The sequence below is a fragment of the Arachis hypogaea genome, chromosome 2 (assembly GCF_003086295.3).
Source record: "Arachis hypogaea cultivar Tifrunner chromosome 2, arahy.Tifrunner.gnm2.J5K5, whole genome shotgun sequence".
In the NCBI taxonomy this organism is placed as follows: domain Eukaryota; kingdom Viridiplantae; phylum Streptophyta; class Magnoliopsida; order Fabales; family Fabaceae; genus Arachis; species Arachis hypogaea.
In genome coordinates, this window is record NC_092037.1 from 62985230 (window position 1) to 62999605 (window position 14376).

General features: G+C 39.6%; 1 non-coding gene across 1 annotated transcript; it reads right to left on the reverse strand.

Moving 5' to 3' along the window:
• Nucleotides 1-3041: 3041 nt before the first annotated feature.
• LOC112762828 (small nucleolar RNA R71) lies at nucleotides 3042-3149 on the reverse strand. Its single transcript, XR_003182770.1, has one exon. It is a non-coding gene; the product is annotated as a small nucleolar RNA R71 (small nucleolar RNA).
• Between the last annotated feature and the right edge of the window lie 11227 nt (nucleotides 3150-14376).

The following is a 14376-nucleotide window of genomic DNA, read 5'->3' on the forward strand; positions in this document are numbered from 1 at the left end:
CACTTTGGGAGGCTGGCCATTCGGCCATGCCTAGACCTTGTTCTTATGTATTTTCAACGGTGGAGTTTCTACACACCATAGATTAAGGTGTGGAGCTCTGCTGTACCTCGAGTATTAATGCAATTACTATTGTTCTTCTATTCAATTCCGCTTGTTCTTTGTCCAAGATATCACTTGTTCTTCAACTTGATGAATGTGATGATCCGTGACACTCATCATCATTCTCACTTATGAACAAAGTGACTGACAACCACTTCTGTTCTACAAGCAAACAAGGCTCTAGTGTTTATCTCTTGGATTCCTGATACACGATGCATGGTTGATCGCCTGACAACCGAGTGCTCGCCTGACAAACGAGCCAGCCATTCCGTGAGATCAGAGTCTTCGTGGTATAGGCGAGAACTGATGGCGGCATTCAAGAGAATCCGGAAGGTCTAACCTTGTCTGTGGTATTCTAAGTAGGATTCAATGATTGAATGACTGTGACGTGCTTCAAACTCCTAGCAGGCGGGGCGTTAGTGACAGACGCAAAAGAATCACTGGATTCTATTCCGGCCTGACCGAGATCCGACAGCTGATTAGCCTATGCTGTGACAGAGCATAGGAACATTTTCACTGAGAGGATGGGAGGTAGCCACTGACAACGGTGAAACCCTTGCATAAGCTTGCCATGGAAAGGAGTAAGAAGGATTGGATGAAGACAGTAGGAAAGCAGAGAGACGGAAAGGAAGGCATCTTCATACACTTATCTGAAGCTCTCACCAATGATATACATAAGTATCTCTATCTTTATCTTTATGTTTTATTCATCATCTATACCTATTTGAGTCTGCCTGACTGAGATTTACAAGGTGACCATAGCTTGCTTCATACCAACAATCTCCGTGGGATCGACCCTTACTCGCGTAAGGTTTATTACTTGGACGACCCAGTGCACTTGCTGGTTAGTTGTGCGAAGTTGTGTTTATGCCATGGTATTGAGCACCAAGTCTTTGGAGCCATTACTAGGGATTGTTTTGAGTTGTAGTGATCATAATTTCGTGCACCAAGTTTTTGGCGCCGTTGCCAGGGATTGTTTCGTGTATGGACAACTGACGGTTCATCTTGTTGCTTAGATTAGGTATTTTTCAGAATTCTTTAAAATTGAATTCTAGAGTTTCATGATGATCTGTTGAAATCTGGCTAGCTGAGAAGCCATGTCTAATCTTATTGGACCGAGGTTTCAACTTATCATCACAAGAGCTTGTTGATTTCTATCAAACTTGCTGTTGGAGCAATGATCTGCTGAGGCTTGGCTGGCCATTGGCCATGTCTAGTGTTTTGGACCGGAGCTTTTTTTTTTTGAAAGCTTGGCTGGCTGTGAAGCCATGTCTAATTCCTGGACCGGAGTCTTAGACTAGCATTGCAATGATTCCTGGAATCCAAACTGAGAATTCTGAAACCTTCATTTTCTATTTTCATATAATTTTCGAAAAAAAAAAGCACAAAAAAATTTTCAAAATCATAAAAACCAAAAATATTTTATGTTTCTTGTTTGAGTCTAGTGTCTTATTTTAAGTTTGGTGTCTTGCATGCATTGTTTATTTGATCTTGGTTCTATTTTCAAGTCAATAGTACAGGGAACTGAAGATTCAGAACATGCAGCAGAGGAATTATACAGAAAAAGCTGGGCGTTCAAAACTCCCAGTGAAGAAGGACAGACTGGCGTTTAAACGCCAGCCAGGGTACCTGGTTGGGCGTTTAACGCCCAAAAAGGTAGCATTTTGGGCGTTAAACGCCAGAATGGATACCATTCTGGGCGTTTAACGCCATGATGGCACAAGAGGGAAGATTTTGTTTTCAAAATCAATTTTTTGCAAGTTTTCAAAGTTTTTCAAAATCAAATCTTTTTCAAATCAAATCTTTTCAATCAAATGTTTTCAAAATCAATTTCTTTCCTTTTTCAAAGATACTTACTAACAATTAATGATTTGATTGAACATCTCAAGTCTGTTGCCTTTTCTGTTGAGAAAGGTTTAATGTTTGAATCATATCTTTTCTTGTTAGGCAAGTCATTAATTTTTAAAATCAAATCTTTTTAAAATTGTTTTCAAATCAAATCTTCTCAATAACATCTTTTTAAAACCATAACTTTTCAATCATATCTTTTCAATCACATCTTTTTGTTTTCAATCATATCTTTTTAACTTCTAATTTCAAAATCTTTTTCAAAAAAAATTACTTGATTTTTTTTCACTCTTGATTTTCGAAAATCAATTAAAGTTTTTCAAAATGTTTTCAAACTTTTTCACTTAATTTTCGAAAAATCTCTTCCCCTCTTCTCACATCCTTCTATTTATGGAGTACCACTCCTCTTCAATGCACAATTCGAACTCTATCTGACTAAGTTCGAATTCTTCTCATTCTTCCTTCTATTTTTTCTTCTTCTCTGACACCTCAAGGAATCTCTATACTGAGACATAGAGGATTCCACATTTTCTTGTTCTCTTCTCTTTCATATGAGCAGGAACAAAGACAAAGGCATTCTTGTTGAAGCTGACCCTGAACCTGAAAGGACCTTGAAGCGAAAGCTAAGAGAAGTTAAGGCACAACTCTCTGTAGAGGACCTGACCGAATTCTTCAAAGAAGAAGAAGACATGGCAGCCGAAAACAACAACAATGCATACAATGCAAGGAAGGTGCTGGGTGACTTTACTGCACCTACTCCTGATTTCTATGGGAGAAGCATCTCTATCCCTGCCATTGGAGCAAACAACTTTGAGCGTAAGCCTCAATTAGTTTCTCTGATGCAACAGAATTGCAAGTTCCATGGACATCCATTGGAAGATCCTCATCAGTTTTTAGCTGAATTCTTGCAAATCTGTGACACTGTCAAGACTAATGGGGTAGACCCTGAGGTCTATAGACTTATGCTATTCCCTTTTGCTGTAAGAGACAGAGCTAGAATATGGTTGGACTCACAACCTAAAGAAAGCCTGGACTCATGGGAAAAGCTAGTCAATGCCTTCTTGGCAAAGTTCTTTCCACCTCAAAAATTGAGTAAGCTTAGAGTGGAAGTCCAAACCTTCAGACAAAAGGATGGAGAATCCCTCTATGAAGCTTGGGAAAGATACAAACAGTTGATCAGAAAGTGTCCATCTGATATGCTTTCTGAATGGAGTATCATAGGTATTTTCTATGATGGTCTCTCTGAACTATCCAAGATGTCTTTGGATAGCTCTGCTGGAGGATCTCTTCATCTGAAGAAGACACCTACAGAAGCTCAAGAGCTAATTGAAATGGTTGCAAATAACCAATTCATGTATACTTCTGAAAGGAATCCTGTGAACAATGGGGTAAATCAGAAGAAAGGAGTTCTTGATATTGATACTCTGAATGCCATTTTGGCTCAGAACAAGATATTGACTCAACAAGTCAATTTGATTTCTCAAAGTCTGTCTGGAATGCAAAATGCACCAAGCAGTACTAAGGATGCTTCATCTGAAGAAGAAGCTTATGATCTTGAGAACCCTTCAATGGAAGAGGTGAATTACCTAGGAGAACCCTATGGAAACACCTATAATTCTTCATGGAGAAATCACCCAAATTTCTCATGGAAGAATCAAGAGAGACCTCAACAAGATTTCAACAACAATGGTGGAAGAAACAGGTTTAGCAATGGCAAGCCTTTTCCATCATCTTCTCAGCAACAGACAGAGAATTCTAAGCAGAACCCCTCTGACTTAGCAACCATGGTCTCTGATCTAATCAAAACCACTCAAAGTTTCATGACTGAAACAAGGTCCTCCATTAGAAATTTGGAGGCACAAGTGGGACAGCTGAGCAAGAAAATTACTGAACTCCCTCCAAGTACTCTTCCAAGCAATACAGAAGAAAATCCAAAAGGATAGTGCAAGGCCATCAACATGGCCGAATTTGGAGAGGAAGGAGAGGAAGTGAACGCCACTGAGGAAGACCTCAATGGGCGTGCACTGACCTTCAATGAGTTCCCTAATGAGGAACCATGGGAATCTGAGGCTCAAAATGAGACCATAGAGATTCCATTGGACTTACTTCTGCCTTTCATGAGCTCTGATGAGTATTCTTCCTCTGAAGAGGATGAGTATGCCACTGAAGAGCAAGATGCTAAATACCTTGGAGCAATCATGAAGCTAAATGACAAGTTATTTGGAAATGAGACTTGGGAGGATAAACCCCCTTTGCTCACCAAGGAATTGGATGACTTGTCTAGGCAGAAATTACCTCAAAAGAAACAAGATCCTGGGAAGTTTTCAATACCTTGTACCATAGGCACCATGACCTTCAAGAAGGCTCTGTGTGACTTAGGGTCAAGTGTAAACCTCATGCCTCTCTCTGTAATGGAGAAGCTAGGGATCTTTGAGGTGCAAGCTGCAAAAATCTCATTAGAGATGGCAGACAATTCAAGAAAACAAGCTCATGGACTTGTAGAGGATTTTTTTGGTGAAGATTGAAGGCCATTACATCCCTGCTGATTTCATAGTCCTAGAGACTGGAAAGTGCATGGATGAAACCATCATCCTTGGCAGACCCTTCCTAGCCACAGCAAAGGCTGTGATTGATGTTGATGGAGGTGAACTGATCATTCAAGTGAATGAAGAATCCTTTGTGTTTAAGGCTCAAGGATATCCCTCTATCATCATGGAGAGGAAGCATGAAGAGCTTCTCTCAAATCAGAGTCAAACAGAGCCCCCACAGTCAAACTCTATGTTTGGTGTTGGGAGGCCACAACCAAACTCTAAGTTTGGTGTTGAACCCCCATATTCAAACTCTAAGTTTGGTGTTGGGAGGTCCCAACATTTGCTCTGAGTATCTGTGAGGCTCCATGAGAGCCCTCTGTCAAGCTACTGACATTAAAGAAGCTCTTGTTGGGAGGCAACCCAATGTTATATTTTATCTATTTTCTTTTGTTATTTTATTTTATTTTGTAGGTTGATGATCATAAGAAGTCACAAAATCAATTGAAAAAGCAAAAACAGAATGAGAAACAGGAAGAAAAACAGCACACCCTGGAGGAAAATTTGCTGGCGTTTAAACGCCAGTAATGTTAGCAGTTGGGCGTTTAATGCCCAGTCTGGCACCATTCTGGGCGTTTAACGCCAGAAAGGGGCACCAGACTAGCGTTAAACGCCAGAAAAGGGCAAGAACCTGGCATTAAATGCCAGAAAGGGGCACCGGCTCGGTGTTTAACGCCAGAATTGGCTCAAAACGTGATTTTGAATGCCATTTGGTGCAGGGATGACTTTTTCTTGACACCACAGGATCTGTGGACCCCACAGGATCCCCACCAACCCCACCACACTCTCTCTTCTTCACCCATTCACCAATCACCTCAACATCTCTTCCCCAAAAAAAACCCTTCACCTATCAAATCCCATCTTTCTCTTCACCACTCACATCCATCCTTCATAAAACCCCACATACCTCACCATTCAAATTCAAACCACTTTCTCCTCCTCTTTGGCCGAACACAAAAAGCCACTCCCTTCTTCCTCATTTCTTCTTCTTCTACTCTCTTCTTTCTTCTTTTGCTCGAGGACGAGCAAACCTTTTAAAGTTTGGTGTGGTAAAAGCATTGCTTTTTTGTTTTTCCATAATCATTTATGGCATCCAAGGCCGGAGAAACCTCTAGAAAGAGGAAAGGGAAGGCAAAAGCTTTCACCTCCGAGTCATGGGAGATGGAGAGATTCATCTCAAGGGTGCATCAAGACCACTTCTATGAAGTTGGGCCATGAAGAAGGGTCAACTTTGATCAAAGGTTGGACCAAGTCCTCATAGACATTTGTGAAGAGGGCGTTCAATGAAAGAGAGATTCAAGAGGGAAGCCGGTTCAACTGAGAAGGCATAACCTCAAGCCCATCACTAAGAAAAGGATGGAGCAAACAAGAGACCCCTCTCATCATGAGATCCCTGAGATACCTCAAGGGATGCACTTTCCTCCACAAGGCTATTGGGAGTAACTGAACACCTCCCTAGGAGAATTAAGTTCCAACATGGGACAACTAAGGGTGGAGCACCAAGAACATTCCATCCTCCTCCATGAAATTAGAGAAGATCAAAGAATCATGAGAGAGGAGCAACAAAGACAAGGAAGAGACATTGAGGAGCTCAAGCACTCCATAAGACCTTCAAGAGGAAGAACAAGCCGCCATCACTGAGGTGGACCCGTTCTTTAATCTCCTTGTTCTTTATTTCCTTGTTTTTCGAATTTTAGTGCTTATGTTTATCTATGTTTGTGTCTTGTGATCATTAGTGTCTTAGTGTCTATGCCTTAAAGTTATGAATGTCCTATGAATCTATCACCTTTCTTAAATAAAAAAATGTTCTTAATTGAAAAAGAGAAGAATTGCATGAATTTTGAATTTTATAACAGATTAATTATATTGATGTGGTGGCAACACTTTTGTTCTCTGAATGTATGCTTGAACAGTGCATATGTCTTTTGAATTTGTGGTTCATGAATGTTGGCTCTTGAAAGAATCATGAAAAAGGAGACATGTTACTGAGGATCTGAAAAATCATAAAAATGATTCTTGAAGCAAGAAAAAGCAGTGAATACAAAAAAAAAGGAGGCGAAAAAAAAAAGAAAAAGAAAAAAAACGAAAAAGAAAGAAAAAGAAAGAAATAAAGTTGTGATCCAAGGCAATAAGAGTGTGCTTAAGAACCCTGGACACCTCTAATTGGGGACTTTAGCAAAGCTGAGTCACAATCTGAAAAGGTTCACCCAATTATGTGTCTGTGGCATGTATGTATCCGGTGGTAATACTGGAAGACAAAGTGCTTTGGGCCACGGCCAAGACTCAATAAGTAGCTGTGTTCAAGAATCATCATGCTTAACTAGGAGAATCAATAACACTATCTGGATTCTGAGTTCCTAAAGAAGCCAATTATTCTGAATTTCAAAGGATAGATTGAGATGCCAAAACTATTCAGAGGCAAAAAGCTAAAAGCCCCACTCATCTAATTGATACTGATCTTCATAGATGTTTTTGGAGTTCATTGCATATTCTCTTCTTTTTATCTTATTTGATCTTCAGTTGCTTGAGGACAAGCAACAATTTAAGTTTGGTGTTGTGATGAGCGGATAATTTGTACCCTTTTTGGCATTGTTTTTAGTATGTTTTTAGTAGTTTTAGTTAAGTTCTTAGTATATTTTTATTAGTTTTTAGTTAAAATTCACTTTTCTGGACTTTACTATGAGTTTGTGTGTTTTTCTGTGATTTCAGGTATTTTCTGGCTGAAATTGAGGGACCTGAGCAAAAATCTGATTCAGAGACTGAAAAGGACTGCAGATGCTGTTGGATTCTGACCTCCCTTCACCCGAAGTAGATTTTCTGGAGCTACAGAAGCCCAATTGGCGCGCTCTCAACGGCGTTGGAAAGTAGACATCCTGGGCTTTCCAGCAATATATGATAGTCCATACTTTGCCCAAGATTTGATGGCCCAAACCGGCGTTCAAAGTCACCTACAGAAATTCCAGCGTTAAACGCCGAAACTGGCACCTAATTGGGAGTTAAACGCCCAAACTGGCATAAAAGCTGGCGTTTAACTCCAAGAAGAGTCTCTACACGAAAATGCTTCATTGCTCAGCCCAAGCACACACCAAGTGGGCCCGGAAGTGGATTTTTATGTCATTTACTCATCTTTGTACACCTTAGGCTACTAGTTTTCTATAAGTAGGACCTTTTACTATTGTATTGGAGAGCTTTTGATCATGTTTCTATGATTGAACTCACTTTGGGAGGCTGGCCATTCGGCCATGCCTAGACCTTGTTCTTATGTATTTTCAACGGTGGAGTTTCTACACACCATAGATTAAGGTGTGGAGCTCTGCTGTACCTCGAGTATTAATGCAATTACTATTGTTCTTCTATTCAATTCCGCTTGTTCTTTGTCCAAGATATCACTTGTTCTTCAACTTGATGAATGTGATGATCTGTGACACTCATCATCATTCTCACTTATGAACAAAGTGACTGACAACCACTTCTGTTCTACAAGCAAACAAGGCTCTAGTGTTTATCTCTTGGATTCCTGATACACGATGCATGGTTGATCGCCTGACAACCGAGTGCTCGCCTGACAAATGAGCCAGCCATTCCGTGAGATCAGAGTCTTCGTGGTATAGGCGAGAACTGATGGCGGCATTCAAGAGAATCCGGAAGGTCTAACCTTGTCTGTGGTATTCTGAGTAGGATTCAATGATTGAATGACTGTGACGTGCTTCAAACACCTAGCAGGCGGGGCGTTAGTGACAGACGCAAAAGAATCACTGGATTCTATTCCGGCCTGACCGAGAACCGACAGCTAATTAGCCTATGCTGTGACAGAGCATAGGAACGTTTTCACTGAGAGGATGGGAGGTAGCCACTGACAACGGTGAAACCCTTGCATAAGCTTGCCATGGAAAGGAGTAAGAAGGATTGGATGAAGACAGTAGGAAAGCAGAGAGACGGAAAGGAAGGCATCTTCATACACTTATCTGAAGCTCTCACCAATGATATACATAAGTATCTCTATCTTTATCTTTATGTTTTATTCATCATCTATACCTATTTGAGTCTGCCTGACTGAGATTTACAAGGTGACCATAGCTTGCTTCATACCAACAATCTCCGTGGGATCGACCCTTACTCGCGTAAGGTTTATTACTTGGACGACCCAGTGCACTTGCTGGTTAGTTGTGCGAAGTTGTGTTTATGCCATGGTATTGAGCACCAAGTCTTTGGAGCCATTACTAGGGATTGTTTTGAGTTGTAGTGATCACAATTTCGTGCACCAATGACCTGCTAGTCTTTCTAGCATCTGGTCTATGAATGGTAAAGGAAAATGATCCTTTCTGGTGGCTGTATTGAGCCTTCTATAATCAATACACATACGCCACCCTGTAACTGTTCTTGTAGGAACCAGTTCATTTTTTTCATTATGAACCACTGTCATGCCTCCCTTCTTAGGGACGACTTGGACAGGGCTTACCCAGGGGCTGTCTGAAATAGGATAAATAATCCCAGCCTCTAGTAATTTAGTGACCTCCTTCTGCACAACTTCCTTCATGGCTGGATTCAGCCGCCTTTGTGGTTGGACCTGGCTTGGCGTCACCCTCCAATAGGATCTTGTGCATGGATCTGGCTGGGCTAATGCCCTTAAGATCACTGATGGACCACCCAAGAGCTGTCTTATGTGTCCTTAGCACTTGAATTAGTGCTTCCTCTTCCTGTGGCTCTAAGGTAGAGCTTATGATTACAGGAAAGGTATCACCTTCTCCTAGAAATGCATATTTCAGGGATGGTGGTAATGGTTTGAGCTCAGGTTTGGGAGGTTTCTCCTCTTCCTGAGGGATTTTCAGAGGTTCTATTATTCTCTCTGATTCCTCCAAATCAGGCTGAACATCTTTAAAGATGTCTTCTAGCTCTGATTCGAGACTCTCAGCCATATTGACCTCTCTTACCAGAGAGTCAATGATATGAATACTCATGCAGTCATCTGGGGTGTCTGGATATTGCATGGCTTTGGCAACATTCAACTTGAACTCCTCCTCATTGACTCTCAGGGTTACTTCCCCTTTTTGGACGTCAATGAGGGTTCGGCCAGTTGCTAGAAAAGGCCTTCCTAGAATGAGAGTTGCACTCTTGTGCTCCTCCATTTCCAGCACCACAAAGTCAATAGGAAAGGCAAATGGCCCAACCTTGACAATCATGTCTTCAATCACGCCTAATGGGTATTTAATGGAGCCATCAGCAAGTTGAAGACATCCGGGTTGGTTTGACTTCTTCAGTCAAACCAAGCTTTGTGATAATAGATGCAGGTATTAAGTTGATACTTGCCCCAAGATCACATAGAGCTTGCTTGGTACAATTACCCTCTAATGTGCATGGTATCATAAAGCTCCCGGGGTCTTTAAGCTTCTCAGGTCAGCTTTTCAGAATGACTGCACTGCATTCTTCAGTGAGGTAAACTTTTTCAGTTTCTCTCCAATCCTTCTTATGACTTAAGATCTCTTTCATGAACTTAGCATAAGAGGGTATTTGCTCAAGTGCTTCTGCAAACGGAATCTTTATTTCAAGAGTCCTGAGATAGTCTGCAAAGCGGGCAAATTGCGTATCCTGTTCCGCTTGGCATAGTTTTTGAGGATAAGGCATTTTGGCTTTATATTCCTCAACCTTAGTTGCTGCAGGTTTATTACCTACAGAAGTGGGTTGGGAAGCCTTTTTAGAAGGGTTGTTATCAGCACTTGTATGTGACTGATCCTCCACTGGCATTTGAATGCCAGGGATGGAAGCTGGAGTGGCGTTAGACGCCAACTCCTTATTTGTTACTGGCGTCTGAACGCCAGAACTGTGCTTCCTTTGGGCGTTCAACGCCGGATTGATGCTTGTTTCTGGCGTTGAACGCCAGGAATGAGCATGGTCTGGGCGTTCAGCGCCAGCATTATTCCTTTCTGGGCTCTGATTGTCCTCAGAGGGATTTTGAGCAGCCATTTGTTCATTTCTTGGCTTCCTGCTGCTTTGAAGTGAGGTATTTAATATTTTCCCACTTCTTAATTGAACTGCTTGGCATTCTTCTGTTATTTGTTTTGATAGTTGCTTTTCTGTTTGCTTTAAATGTACTTCCATATTCCTGTTAGCCATTCTTGTTTCCTGGAGTATTTCCTTGAATTCGGCTAGTTGCTGGGTTAAAAAGTCCAGCTGCTGATTGAATTCATTAGCTTGATCTACCGGATTGAGTTCAACCGTTACTGTTTTAGCTTCTTCTTTCATGGAAGATTCACTGTTTAGGTACAGATGCGGATTTCTGGCAACTGTATCAATAAGCTCTTGAGCTTCTTCAATTGTTTTTCTCATATGTATAGATCCACCAGCTGAGTGGTCTATAGAAATCTGAGCTTTTTCTGTAAGCCCATAGTAGAAGATGTCTAATTGCACCCACTCTGAAAACATTTCAGAGGGGCATTTTCTTAGCATCTCTCTGTATCTCTCCCAGGCATCATAAAGGGATTCATTATCTCCTTGTTTGAAGCCTTGGATGCTTAGCCGTAGCTGTGTCATCCGTTTTGGAGGGAAATAGTGATTCAGGAATTTTTCTGACAGCTGTTTCCATGTTTTTATGCTGTTCTTAGGCTGGTTATTTAACCATCTCTTAGCTTGATCTTTTACAGCAAATGGAAACAGTAATAATCTGTAGACATCCTGATCTACTTCCTTATCATGTACTGTGTCAGCAATTTGTAAAAATTGTGCCAGAAACTCTGTAGGTTCTTCCTGTGGAAGACCGGAATACTGGCAGTTTTGCTGCACCATGATAATGAGCTGAGGATTCAACTCAAAGCTACTAACTCCAATGGAGGGTATACAGATACTACTCCCATATGAAGTAGTAGTGGGGTTAGCATATGACCCCAGAGTCCTCCTGGACTGTTCATTTCCGCTTATGTCCATGTTGGAGTAAAGGGGTAATGTGGATTTAAATTTTTAGTTTATAAATAAAAAATTCGAAATAAAATAAAAACCAAAATAAAAATAAGATAAAATAAGAAAATTGAAATAAAAAAAGTAATAAGAATTTGAAAATATTTTGTGAAGATTTTTGAAAACGTGAGGAGAGAGAAAGTAGTTAGGCTATTTTTGAAAAAGATAAATTTTTTTTTTTAAAAACTTAAAAAGATAAGAATTGAAAAATTTTAAAATTGAAATCTAAATTTTTATAAAAAATTTTCGAAAAAATAGTTCAAAATTAGTTAGAAAAGATATTTTTTTGAATTTTGAATTTTATGATGAAAGAGAAAAACACATAAAAGACACAAGACTTAAAATTTTTAGATCTAATGCTCCTTATTTTCGAAAATTTTGGAGGAAAAACACCAAGGAACACCAAACTTAAAAATTTTAAGATCAAGACACAAGAAAAACTCAAGAACACCTTGAAGATTCACAAGAACACCAAGAACAAAAGGAAGAACACCAAACTTAAAATTTTTAGAAAACTTTAATAAAATTTTCGAAAATTATGAAAAGATCAACAAGAAAACACCAAACTTAAAGTTTGGCACAAGATTAAATCAAGAAAAATTATTTTTGAAAAAGGATTTTAAAAAGAAAGTGCCCAATTGTTAAGAACATATACCCCCGCTATAACCAACTGAGCTAAAAATGTAACGTATTTTAAAGATGTGTTATTTTTATGGATAAAAGTATAATTTTTGAAAGTTAATGTTTTGAAAAAGCACAAGAAAAACAAGAAAAGACAAAAAACAAGAAAAACTCAAGATCAAACAAGAAAAATAAACAAGAACAACTTGAAGATCAATGAAGAACAAAGAACACAAGTTCGAAAATTTAAAGAAAATTGTAAAATATGCAATTAACACCAAACTTAGAATAAGACACTAAAACTCACGAAAATTAGCAATCAATTAAGAAGAATAATAAATTTTGAAAAGAAATTTTTGAAAAGAAACTATCCTATTGATGAGCGGATATTTTGTACGCTTTTTGGGGGTAATTTCATGTAGATTTTAGTATGTTTTAGTTAGTTTTTAGTAAAATAATATTAGTTTTTAGGCAAAAATCATATTTCTGGACTTTACTATGAGTTTGTGTGTTTTTCTGTGATTTCAGGTATTTTCTGACTGAAATTGAGGGAGCTGAGCAAAAATCTGACTTAGGCTGAAAAAGGACTGCTGATGCTGTTGGATCCTGACCTCCCTGCACTCGAAATGGATTTTCTGGAGCTACAGGAGTCCAATTGGCGCGATCTCAACGGCGTTGGAAAGTAGACATCCAGGGCTTTCCAGCAATATATAATAGTCCATACTTTGAGCGAGGATAGACGACGTAACTTGGCGTTAAACGCCAAGTTCATGCTGCTGTCTGGAGTTAAACGCCAGAAAAACGTCATTATCCGGAGTTGAACGCCCAAAACACGTCATAACTCAAAGTTTGACGCCAAGAAAGGCCTTTGCACGTGGAAAGCTTTAGTCTCAGCCCCAGCACACACCAAGTGGGCCCCAGAAGTGGATTTCTGCACCAATTATCTTAGTGTATTCATTTTCTGTAAACCTAGGTTACTAGTTTACTATTTAAACAACTTTTACAGACATATCTTGTACCTCACGACATTTTCAGATCTGAATTACATACTTTGTGACGGCATGAGTCTCTAAACTCCATTGTTGGGGGTGAGGAGCTCTGCAGCGTCTCGATGATTTAATACAATTCCTTTGTTTTCCATTCAAACACGCTTGTTCTTATCTAAGATGTTTATTCGCGCTTAACTGTGGAGAAGGTGATGATCCGTGACACTCATCACCTTCCTCAACCCAAGAACGTGTGCCTGACAACCACCTCCGTTCTATATCAGATTGAATGAATATCTCTTAGATTCCCCAACAGAATCTTCGTGGTATAAGCCGGATTGATGGCGGCATTCATGAGAATCCGGAAAGTCTAAACCTTGTCTGTGGTATTCCGAGTAGGATTTCGGGATTGAATGACTGTGACGTGCTTCAAACTTTAACCTGCTGGGCGTTAGTGACAGACGCAAAAGAGTGATTCTATTCCAGTAGGAGCGGGAACCAACCGGTGATTAGCCGTACTGTGACAGAGTGCGTGAGCATAGTTTTCACTGCGAGGATGGGAAGTAGCCACTGACAACGGTGACACCCTACATAGAGCTTGCCATGGAAGGAACCTGCGTGTGAGAAGAGGATTTCAAGGAAGAGTTGAAGTCAGAGGACAAAGCATCTCCTAAACTCCAACATGTTTCCCATTACTGCAAATCAAAGTAACATTGTTCCCTCTTTTATCAATTCCAGTAATTTCACTTTTAATCCAAATTAATCCTTGTTGACATCCTAACTAAGATTAATAAAATAAATATTGATTGCTTCAAACCAATAATCTCTGTGGATTCGACCCTTACTCACGTAAGGTATTACTTGGACGACCCAGTACACTTGCTGGTTAGTTGAACGGAATTGTGCCCACTCGTACCAAAAATCCTAAGTTCCACAATTCTACAATAAATATATTAATACTATATTGATGTGATCACAATTTCGTCCACCAAGTTTTTGGCGCCGTTGCCGGGGATTATTGAGTTTGGACAATTGAAGGCTTATTTTATTTCTTAGATTAGGAATAATTTATTTTTATTTTTATTTTTATTGTTATAGAGTCATTAATTTTGATAGGATAGTTTCTTTTCAAGAACATCTGCATCAAGTGTCATATTTATTCCCAATTGGCTAAAGCATTGGGTCATATTCTTGACAAGGGAGCACCAATACTTTTAAAAATCTTTTTCAAAAAAAAAATTTTTCTTGATTTAATCTTGTGCCAAACTCCAAGTTTGGTGTTTTAT